Source organism: Anomaloglossus baeobatrachus, chromosome 4 (assembly GCF_048569485.1).
Source record: "Anomaloglossus baeobatrachus isolate aAnoBae1 chromosome 4, aAnoBae1.hap1, whole genome shotgun sequence".
In the NCBI taxonomy this organism is placed as follows: Eukaryota; Metazoa; Chordata; class Amphibia; order Anura; family Aromobatidae; genus Anomaloglossus; species Anomaloglossus baeobatrachus.
The window spans coordinates 222,806,693-222,818,771 of record NC_134356.1 but is presented as its reverse complement, the minus strand read 5'-3'; positions in this window follow the sequence as shown (position 1 = coordinate 222,818,771).

Here is a 12,079-nt window from a genome sequence, read left to right as displayed (position 1 = left end):
TGGGACCTTTCTTCTCGGTATAATTACCTTTATTTTTTGTAAAAACGTTCCATAAGATTGATTCTTTTGGAATTTGTGCTGTGACCCTTCTTCCTACTGTTCCTGCTTTTATCAATGTTTTGTTTGTTTATTCACTATTTCGGAGCTTTGACAATTGTGACCTCGCTTAATCTGGTCCCTACAGTAAAGATGACCTCTGATGTTGGTGTTCTTTTTACTTTTGGTTAACCAGATTATCGTATTGACAGTTTAATGTCTTCACTTTACCTTTGTTCGGATATACCCTAAAGGGGTTTCCCAGAATTGGAAAAATTCAAAGAATAGAAGGAATACCATCTATACAGTGCTGGCCAAAAGTATTGGCACCCCTGCAATTCTGTCATATAATACTCAGTTTCTTCTTGAAAATGATTGCAATCACAAATTCTTTGGTATTATTATCTTCATTTAATTTGTCTTCAATGAAAAAAAAAAAACTTGTCATAAAGCCAAATTGGATATAATTCCACACCAAACATAAATAAGAGGGTGGACAAAAGTATTGGCACTGTTTGAAAAATCATGTGATGCTTCTCTAATTAGTGTAATTAACAGCACCTGTAACTTACCTGTGGCACCTAACAGGTGTTGGCAATAAATAAATCACACTCACAGCCAGTTGACATGGATTAAAGTTAACTCAACCTCTGTCCTGTGTCCTTGTGTGTACCACATTGAGCATGGAGAAAAGAAAGACCAAAAAACTGTCTGAGGACTTGAGAATCCAAATTGTGAGGAAGCATGAGCAATCTCAAGGCTACAAGTCCATCACCAAAGACCTGAAAGTTCCTGTGTCTATGGTGCGCAGTGTCATCAAGAAGTTTAAAGCCCATGGCACTGTGGCTAACCTCCCTAGATGTGGAAGGAAAAGAAAATTTGATGAGAGATTTCAACGCAAGATTGTGCGGATGGTGGATAAAGAACCTCGACTAACATCCAAACAAGTTCAAGCTGCCCTGCAGTCCGAGGGTACAACAGTGTCCACCTTACCATCCGTCGGCGTCTGAATGAAAAGGGACTGTATGGTAGGATACCCAGGAAGACCCCACTTCTTACCCTGAGACATAAAAAAGCCAGGCTGGAGTTGGCCAAAACTTACCTGAGAAAGCCTAAAACGTTTTGGAAAAATGTTCTCTGGTCAGATGAGACAAAAGTAGAGCTTTTTGGGAAAAGCCATCAACATAAAGTTTACAGGAAAAAAAAAAAGAGGCATTCAAAGAAAAGAACACGGTCCCTACAGTCAAACATGGCGGAGGTTCCCTGATGTTTTGGGGTTGCTTTGCTGCCTCTGGCACTGGACTGCTTGACCGTGTGCATGGCAATATGAAGTCTGAAGACTACCAACAAATTTTGCAGCATAATGTAGGGCCCAGTGTGAGAAAGCTGGGTCTCCCTAACAGGTCATTGGTCTTCCAGCAGGACAATGACCCAAAACACACTTCAAAAAGCACTAGAAAATGGTTTGAGAGAAAGCACTGGAGACTACTAAAGTGGCCAGCAATGAGTCCAGACCTGAATCCCATAGAACACCTGTGGAGAGATCTCAAAATGGCAGTTTGGAGAAGGCACCCTTCAAATCTCAGGGACCTGGAGCAGTTTGCCAAAGAAGAATGGTCTAAAATTCCAGCAGAGCATTGTAAGAAACTCATTGATGGTTACCAGAAGCGGTTGTTCGCAGTTATTTTGTCTAAAGGTTGTGCAACCAAGTATTAGGCTAAGGGTGCAAATACTTTTGTCTGGCCCATTTTTAGAGTTTTGTGTTAAATGATCAATGATTTGATTTTTGTTTCATTCTCTTTTGTGGATTTTCATTGCAAGCAAAATAAATGAAGATAATAATACCAAAGAATTTGTGATTGCAATCATTTTCAAGAAGAAACTGAGTATTATCTGACAGAATTGCAGGGGGGCCAATACTTTTTTGCCAGCACTATATATATATATATATATATATATATATATATATATATATATATATACAGGGCCGGATTATAGGCGGGGCAAGCGGGGCTCCAGCCCAGGGGCCCCCACCAAAAGAGCTTCTAAGGGGGCCCCCACCACCAGGGCCATACTTGTCAGCATTTTTTTTTTCTTCACACCCTCTCCCCCTCCGTAAAGACAGTCTAATAAATCAGCTGTGTTTTCGGAGGAGGGGGGGGGGGCGGTGCACCGGCATTTATTTGTATCTGCGTCTTTAAGACGCAAAAACAAACTGCGGGCACAGGACGCTGAATGACCCCGGAAGTACCAGCGATTGTACTTCCGGGGTCAGAGGTGTGCCAATGAGCTCCCTGCTATGTGCTGTGGCCGTCATGGGCGTACCCAGCGAGGGGCGGGGGGGCACCTGCACCCCCCCTGCCTAGAAGCAGGGGCACGGTGTAATGGGCCGCTGTATGTGCAGCCACGCTCCTCCGCAGTGTGTGCATGCAGGCCCGACACACTAGCTGCAGCAGGAGCAGGAGGCAGCGCTGTGCTGTGCTGGCTCTGCTGTGTGCTGTGTGCCCGGCATGCACACAATGCAGAGCGCAGCGGAGCCGGAGCCGATGCTCGCAGCTTCCTCCTTCTTCCTGTTCAAATGTATTTGCGTCTTTCAGACGTAAATACATTTGAACAGCGCGCCGGGACTGGGCCCCGCCCCTGACGTGCAGCAACATGATCAGATCAGCACCTTGCTGACGTCATCACAGTGCTGCGGGCGCCGGCACACAGGGGAGATCAGATGGTAAGCGCTCCATGAAGGAGCCGAAGAGACAGGTTTAATTAATGATGATGGAGTGGGGAGGGGCTGAGGACACATAACGTGGAACATCTGTGAAGGAAGTGGAACACAGCTTTGTGACAGGCAGAGGGGGAGTACTGTATTCCGAGGGGGGGAGGCAGGAGTGTGTAGGGATGGGGCAGTGTGATTTGTGTGTGTAGGGGGTGATGAGGGTTGCATTGTATTGTGTGTGGGGGGAGGGTTAATGGGGGGGTGCATTGTGTGTGTGTAGAGGTGATGGGGGGGGTGCATTGTGTGTGTGTGTGGGGGGGGGTGATGGGGGGATGCATTGTGTGTGTAGGGGTGATGGGGAGATGCATTGTGTGTGTAGGGGGTGATGGGTGGGTGCATTGTGTGTGTGTGTGTGTGTGTAGGGGGTGATGGGTGGGTGCATTGTATGTGTGTTTTGTGTGGGGGGAGTAATGGGGGGTGCATTGTATTTGTGTGTGTGTGTAGGGAGGAATGGTGGGTGCATTGTATTTGAGTGTGTGTGTGTGTGTGTGGGGGGGGGTGATGGGGGGTGCATTGTGTTTGTAGGGGGTGATGGGTGCATTGTGTGTGTAGGGGGTGATGGGGGGTGCATTGTGTGTGTGTGTGTGTAGGGGTGATGGGGGATGCATTGTGTGTGTAGGGGGTGATGGGGGGTGCATTGTGTGTGTGTGTGTGTAGAGGTAAAGGGGGTGCATAGTGTGTGTGTAGGGGGTGATGGGGGTGCATTGTGTGTGTGTGTGTGTGTGTATGTGTGTGTAGGGGTAAAGGGGGGTGCATTGTGTGTGTGTAGGGGGTGATGGGGGTGCATTGTGTGTGTGTAGAGGTAAAGGGGGGTGCATTGTGTGTGTGTAGGGGGTGATGGGGGGTGCATTATGTGTGTGTGTATGTGTGTGTAGGGGTAAAGGGGGGTGCATTGTGTGTGTGTAGAGGTGATGGGGGGTGCATTGTGTGTGTGTGTGTGTGTGTGTGTGTGTGGGGGGGGGTGATGGGGGGATGCATTGTGTGTGTAGGGGGTGATGGGGAGATGAATTGTGTGTGTGTGTGTAGGGGGTGATGGGTGGGTGCATTGTGTGTGTGTTTTGTGTGGGGGGAGTAATGGGGGGTGCATTGTATTTGTGTGTGTAGGGAGGAATGGTGGGTGCATTGTATTTGAGTGTGTGTGTGTGTGTGTAGGGGGGATGGGGAGATGCATTGTGTGTGTAGGGGGTGATGGGTGGGTGCATTGTGTCTGTGTGTGTGTGTGTGTGTGTGTGTGTAGGGGGTGATGGGTGGGTGCATTGTATGTGTGTTTTGTGTGGGGGGAGCAATGGGGGGTGCATTGTATTTGTGTGTGTGTGTGTGTGTGTGTGTGTGTGTGTGTGTAGGGAGGAATGGTGGGTGCATTGTATTTGTGTGTGTGTGTGTGTGTGTGTGGGGGGGGGAAGGGGGTGATGGGGGGTGCATTGTGTTTGTAGGGGGTGATGGGTGCATTGTGTGTGTAGGGGTGATGGGGGGTGCATTGTGTGTGTGTGTGTAGGGGGTGATGGGGGGTGCATTGTGTGTGTGTGTGTAGAGGTAAAGGGGGGTGCATTGTGTGTGTGTAGGGGGTGATGGGGGGTGCATTGTGTGTGTGTGTGTGTGTGTGTGTGTATGTGTGTGTAGGGGTAAAGGGGGGTGCATTGTGTGTGTGTAGGGGGTGATGGGGGTGCATTGTGTGTGTGTGTAGGGGTAAAGTGGGGTGCATTGTGTGTGTGTAGGGGGTGATGGGGGGTGCATTGTGTGTGTGTGTGTGTGTAGGCGGTAAAGGGGGGTGCATTGTGTGTGTGTGTGTGTGTAGGCGGTAAAGGGAGATGCATTGTGTGTGTGTAGGGGGTGATGGGTGGGTGCATTGTGTGTGTGTTTTGTGTGGGGGGAGTAATGGGGGGTGCATTGTATTTGTGTGTGTAGAGAGGAATGGTGGGTGCATTGTATTTGTGTGTGTGAGTGTGTGGGGGAGGGGGTGATGGGGAGATGCATTGTGTGTGTGTGTGTGTGTAGAGGTAAAGGGGGGTGCATTGTGTGTGTGTAGGGGGTGATGGGGGGTGCATTGTGTGTGTGTGTGTGTATGTGCGTGTAGGGGTAAAGGGGGGTGCATTGTGTGTGTGTAGGGGGTGATGGGGGGTGCATTGTGTGTGTGTAGGGGGTGATGGGGGTGCATTGTGTGTGTGTGTGTGTGTAGGGGTAAAGTGGGGTGCATTGTGTGTGTGTAGAGGGTGATGGGGGGTGCATTGTGTGTGTGTGTGTGTGTGTGTGTAGGCGGTAAAGGGGGGTGCATTATGTGTGTGTGTGTGTAGGCGGTAAAGGGAGATGCATTGTGTGTGTGTAGGGTGTGATGGGTGGGTGCATTGTGTGTGTGTTTTGTGTGGGGGGAGTAATGGGGGGTGCATTGTATTTGTGTGTGTAGGGAGGAATGGTGGGTGCATTGTATTTGAGTGTGTGTGTGTATGTGTGTGTGGGGTGATGGGTGGGTGCATTGTGTGTGTGTGTGTGTGTGTGTGTGTAGGGGGTGATGGGTGGGTGCATTGTATGTGTGTTTTGTGTTGGGGGGAGTAATGGGGGGTGCATTGTATTTGTGTGTGTGTGTGTGTGTGTGTGTGTGTGTGTAGGGAGGAAAGGTGGGTGCATTGTATTTGAGTGTGTGTGTGTGTGTGTGTGTGTGTAGGGAGGAAAGGTGGGTGCATTGTATTTGAGTGTGTGTGTGTGTGTGTAGGGGGTGATGGGGGGTGCATTGTATTTGAGTGTGTGTGTGTGTGTGTGTGTGTGTTTATAGGGGGTGATGGGTGCATTGTGTGTGTAGGGGGTGATGGGGGGTGCATTGTATGTGTGTGTGTAGGGGGTGATGCATTGTGTGTGTTTGTGTGTGTAGGGGGTGATGGGGGGTGCATTCTGTGTGTGTGTGTGTGTGTGTAGGGGTAAAGAAGGTGCATTGTGTGTGTGTAGGGGGTGATGGGGGGTGCATTGTGTGTGTGTAGGCGGTAAAGGTGGGTGCATTGTGTGTGTGTGTGTGTGTGTGTGTGTAGGGGGTGATGGGTGGGTGCATTGTGTGTGTCAGAGCTGTGTGTGTCAGAGCTGTGTGTGTCAGAGCTGTGTATGTGTGTCAGAGCTGTGTGTGTGTATGTGTGTCAGAGATGTGTGTGTCAGAGCTGTGTGTGTGTGTGTCAGAGCTGTGTGTGTCAGAGCTGTGTGTGTGTGTGTCAGAGCTGTGTGTGTGTGTGTCAGAGCTGTGTGTGTGTATGTGTATCAGAGCTGTGTGTGTGTATGTGTGTCAGAGCTGTGTGTGTGTGTGTGTCAGAGCTGTGTGTGTGTGTGTCAGAGCTGTGTGTGTATGTGTGTCAGAGCTGTGTATGTGTGTCAGAGCTGTGTGTGTGTGTCAGCGCTGTGTGTGTGTGTCAGAGCTGTGTGTGTGTGTGTCAGAGCTGTATGTGTGTGTGTCAGAGCTGTGTGTTTGTGTGTCAGAGCCGTGTGTGTGTGTCAGAGCTGTGTGTGTGTGTGTGTGTGTGTCAGAGCTGTGTGTGTGTCAGAGCTGTGTGTGTGTGTCAGACCTGTGTGTGTGTCAGAGCTGTGTGTGTGTCAGAGCTGTGTGTGTGTGTGTGTGTCAGAGCTGTGTGTGTGTGTGTCAGAGCTGTGTGTGTATCAGAGCTGTGTGTGTGTCAGAGCTGTGTGTGTGTGTGTCAGAGCTGTGTGTGTGTGTCAGAGCTGTGTGTGTGTGTCAGAGCTGTGTGTGTGTGTCAGAGCCGTGTGTGTGTGTCAGAGCCGTGTGTGTGTGTGTGTGTGTGTCAGAGCTGTGTGTGTGTGTGTCAGAGCTGTGTGTGTGTCAGAGCTGTGTGTGTGTCAGAGCTGTGTGTGTGTCAGAGCTGTGTGTGTGTGTGTGTCAGAGCTGTGTGTCAGAGCTGTGTGTGTGTGTGTCAGAGCTGTGTGTGTGTGTGTGTCAGAGCTGTGTGTGTCAGAGCTGTGTGTGTGTGTGTGTCAGAGCCGTGTGTGTGTGTGTGTCAGAGCTGTGTGTGTGTCAGAGCTGTGTGTGTGTCAGAGCTTTGTGTGTGTGTGTGTGTCAGAGCTGTGTGTGTGTGTGTGTGTCAGAGCTGTGTGTGTGTGTGTGTCAGAGCTGTGTGTGTGTGTCAGAGCTGTGTGTGTGTGTGTCAGAGCTGTGTGTGTAAGAAGCAGTCTGTGCAGCCCCCCAGAACTATATGGGTCCCCCAGAGCGCTATGTCACCCATCCCAGTAATGAGTACACCACCAGAGCTGTTTGCCACTCCAGTAACGTCTATGCCCCCTGCCCCTCCTGTAATGTATATATTGTAGCCCCCAGCCCCTTCTGTGATGTATATACAGCAGTGCAGTCATGTCTGTTAGTGACAGCCATCATGAAACACAGCCACATGTCCTGAAGGAGCTGGACGGAAACAAGCGGGAGAGGTGAGTGAGGCTGCTGGCGATTTCCCCATATTAATACCTGTAAGGGCTCATGCGCACGTAACTACTGAATATTCTGCAGTGATTTCACAGCACATGTGCACGTCAAATCGCTGCAGAAACACTGCATAATGGATGTAGTTTTTCTTTACAAAAAATGCCGATTTCATGCGCTATGGCTGCTTCCCCCACCATAGACAGAGCGGGAGCTGCATCCATAGCGCACGGAATAATTGACATGCTCATTTTATGAACACACAGATTTGGGTCAACATTTTAGCACCCAAATCACTGCGTTCATAAAAGCAACGTGCGCACGTATCATGCACAATCTACATAGCTTGTATAGGGGATGCAGGACGCATGCATTTACACTGCAGTGCTATACGCAGCATAAATGCATGGAATTACGCAACGCGCGCACGAGCCCTAATGCGTCTGTGTCTGCATGTGTGTCAGTGTATATGACCGTGCATATATTTGTCTGTTTATATGTATTTTTCTGAATTTGTCTTCAAATATGTATATATACGTATGCCTGTATGTGTGTGTGCATGTCTGTGTGTGGATGGGGTCCACTGAGACTCTTTCACCCAGAGCCCACAGAAACCTGGAGCCGGCCCTGGCTGCCTTAACATTGGGATCAATAAAAAAATATGTTAGTAAGGTTCTGTACGCACGTTGCGTATTTGCATGCAGTTACGCTGCGATCTGCACCGCAGCGTAACTGCATGCGTCCTGCGTCCCCTGCACAATCTATGAAGATTATGCAGGAGCCGTGCGCATGTGGCGTATTAGAGTGTAGCGATTCGGCTGCTGTCTGAAGTGCTGCGTTCTAAGAAGTGACATGTCACTTCTTTCATGTGCTTTGGATGGAGCCCCTGCTCTGTCTATGGGAGGGGCTGCACTCAGAGCGCATGAAATTGGCTTTTCATTACGGACTCTTTCTGTAGCGATTTGAAGCGCACATGTGCTGTTCAAATTGCTGCAGAAATTTCTGCAGAGACAAACGCAACGTGCGCACATAGCCTAAGGCCTAAGCCACACGGCGAGAAAAACAGTGCGAGTGGAGTGCGATAAAACATCGCATTCCCCTCGGACCAATTCTAGCCTGTGTGTCAGCACACATGAGCGATTATTTTCTCAGCCCTAATCGGACTGAGAAAACAATCGCAGCATGCTGCGATTGTAATCCGAGACTCTTTCTCTCGCACCCATTCAAGTGAATGGGGCGAGAGAAAAATCGCACTGCACTCACGGTACACCGGTGTACTGCTAGTGCAGTGCGAGAATGGCAATAGCCGGCTACGCAGGAGAGAGGGAGATAAATCCCTCCCTCCCCTCCTGAGAGCTTGCCCGCCCCCCGCAGCTGAGGTCTGCTCGCACGAACGGACCTCAGTTGCAAGGACACACGCATGACACTCGGCTCTGCTGTACTGCCAGCGCGAGCCGAGTGTCATGCAAGTGGATCGCAGTAGTGCCCGTGTGGCCCCAGCCTTACTCTACTTTCTGTGACTGCTGTGATTTATCCTGGACTGTATCTGTATTGTAGTACTGTAAATCTGAATGTGGCAGAACAGGATAAGATAAATGTTCATTGGATTTATATCTAAATGCTACGGTTCGCGCTCTACTGTTATAGCTAAAAATGTTAACGTTATGGGGCCCCCACCAGATTTTCTGCCCAGGGGCCCCCACCAACCTTAATCCGGCCCTGTATATATATATATATATATATATATACATATAAAGCAGAACATCTAGTGTGTGTTAGCCGTTGAATACAAAACCACAGTTTTCGCCTGATTTGAGCAAAATGTTGCATGACCCGTCTTTAACACCAGACAAAATACTGTGAACATTAAGGCCCTGTGCGCACTTACCGTTTTTTCCCGCGGATTTCCTGCGGTTTTGCTGCATGTTTCGCTGCATGTTATGTTCATAACATCTCTGCAGTGATTCACCAGCAAAACCTATGGGAAAAAAAATGCTGTGCGCACTATGCGGATTTTGACAGCTGCATGTTTTACTGCGGGATTCCCGCAGCAAAAACAATTGCATGTCACTTCTTTTCCGCACATCGCTGCGGTATTTCACTCCATTGACTGCAATTTAGTCGTGAAATCCCACAGGGAATAACGCAGGCAGCAAATTCTGTGCGGTTCATTGCGTTTTCCTGCGTTATTCCCTGCAGTATTTTGCGTTTTCCTGCGTTATTCCCTGCAGTATTTTGCGTTTTCGGGACATAATGTTCATCACTGCCTGCGTTTTGCAGGGAAATGATATCATTATGACAGGAAGAGGAAGCGGAGCAGAGTAAACACACACACACATCACACTCACACACACACACATCACAGACATAGAACACACACATCACACTCACACACAGACGCAGACAAATAGAATACACATAGAAATCAAATGGACATATAAAAAAAAAAACACGTGGGCTCCACCATATTTTTACCGTCCAGCCGAGGTAAGCACACAGCGGCAGCCCGGTATTCTCAGGCTGGGGAGGGCGAGGGCCAGGGTTAATGCCCTCCCTCCTCCCGCAGCCGAGAATATCAGCCCGCAGCTGCCCCGGGACTGTCGCATCTATTATGCGGCAGTCCCAGAGTGTCCCGGCTCTTCCTGTTGCCGTGATGCGGTGGCAATCAGGGTAATAATGAGTTAATGGCAGCGCATCGCCGCCACTAAGTCCAGGCTTTAATCATGCAGCGTCTATGAGACAGCTTTCATGATTAACTTGTAAGAAGTGAATAAACACAAACACCGAAAAATCCTTTATTTTAAATAAAACACAAAAAAGTCCCCTCTTTCACTATTTTATTAATTCCTCCCAAACACACAGCTCCGGCGTAATCTACAGCGATGTCCCACGTCGCTTGCATCCAGCCGCGACTGACACTTCACAGAATGCAGCCTCGCAACGAGACTGCAGAGGTAACCACAGGTCATTTCCCACGGCCGGTAATGTGAACACACTACCGCTCGGAAGAAATGCAGTGTGTCGATTGTTGATTGATCTGTTATCTATCTAACTATCATAGAAGGAAATGACTTTTTTTTTTCTTCAATGTGCTTTATTGCATTGAATGCATTAAAACACATGTACCAACCCGCGGCAAAACCGTGGTAAAAATACCGCAGTATAACCGCGGCAAAACGCATGCGGTTTTCGGGTGCGGTTTACTGCGGTTTTTTACCGCAGGTGCGGTAATCTTTCAGACCCTGCGGAATTTTCTTAAGAAAATTCCGTTTTCTAGTGCGCACAGGGCCTAAAAGTCAAAATCTTCCCCCCATTTACGAGATTTGTTCCCCCAAATTTAGACTATATAGAAATAAAGAAAAAATATGGGTATCTGTGTGTTGAATGCAAAACCACAGTTTTTACCCAAAGGGTCTTAGAAAATTAAAGCGACGGTGCCCAAAAAGTTGCTCTTAAAGGGGCAGCAAGCAACCATATAGTCGCTAAGGTGGAGTAATCTAATAACTCAGTCTAAAGTCTGTAACTATAGCAACAGCTGTCAACAACCAGTGTACAAGCAACTGGGACCTCATTTATGAGAATTGACTAAAGGTGGCTTTACGCGCTACGAGATCGCTAAAGCGATCTTGTTGGGGTAACGGAATTTGTGACGAACATCTGGCCGCTTTAGCGATGTCACAAAAAACGTTCAAAATCACTCATCGGTGACATGCCCCCTCTTCCCAATTATCGTTGCTACTGCAGTAACGATGTTGTTTGTCGTTCCTGTGGCAGCACACATTGCTTTGTGTGACGCCGCAGGAACGACAAACATCTCCTTACCTGCGTCCACCGGAAAAGGAGGAAGGAAGAAGGTGGGTGGGATGTTCCGGCCGCTCATCTCCGCCCCTCCTTTTCTATTGGGCGGCGGTTCAGTGACGCTGCTGTGACGTCTCTGTGACACTGAACGAACCGCCCCCTTAGAAAAGAGGCATTTCGCCGGGCACAGCGACGTCGCAGAGCAGGTATGTTCGTGTGACGCTGCCGTAGCGATAATGTTCGCTACAGCAGCGATCACCACATATCGTGCCACCGACGGGGGCGGGTGCTATCGCATGCGACATCGCTAGCTGATGCTAGCAATGTCGCAGCGTGTAAAGTGGCCTTTACAGTAAGATTGTTCTGGTTCCCTATAGCCACTGCAGAAGTAACTGGGGCCTCATTTATAAGTATTGCCTCACAGTAAGATTGTTTTGGTTTCCTATAGCCACTGCAGAAGTAACTGGGACCTCATTTATGAAGATTGTCTCACAGTAAGATCGTTCTCGTTGCATATAGCCACTGCAGAAGTAACTGGGATCTTATTTATTAAATTGCCTCACAGTAAGATCGTTCTCATTGTATATAGCAACTAGAGTGTAGCTTCCAGCATGGAAGCTGTGGACTCAGTTTTTGCCCAAAGGGTCTTAAAAAATTAAAGCCAAAGCACCCAAAGAGTCGCTCTTAAAGGGGCAGCAACAATATGGTCACAAAGGTGGGGCAACCTGATAAGTCACTCTAAAGTCTGTAATTATAGAAAATGGCTGTCAACAACCACTGCAGAAGTAACTGGGGCCTCATTTATGAAAGCAGAAGACTTGTGTTAACCCCTTCAGCCCCGGGGCACTTTCCGTTTTTGCGTTTTTGTTTTTTGCTCCCCTTCTTCCGAGAGCCGTAACTTTTTTATTTTTCCGTCAATCTTGCCATATGAGGGCTTGTTTTTTGTGTAACAAGTTGTGCTTTTAAATGAAACCATAAGTTTTACCATATGGTGTACTGGAAAGCAGCAAAAAATTCCAAGTGTGGAAAAATTGCAAAAAAAGTGTGATGGCACAATAGTTTTTGGGATG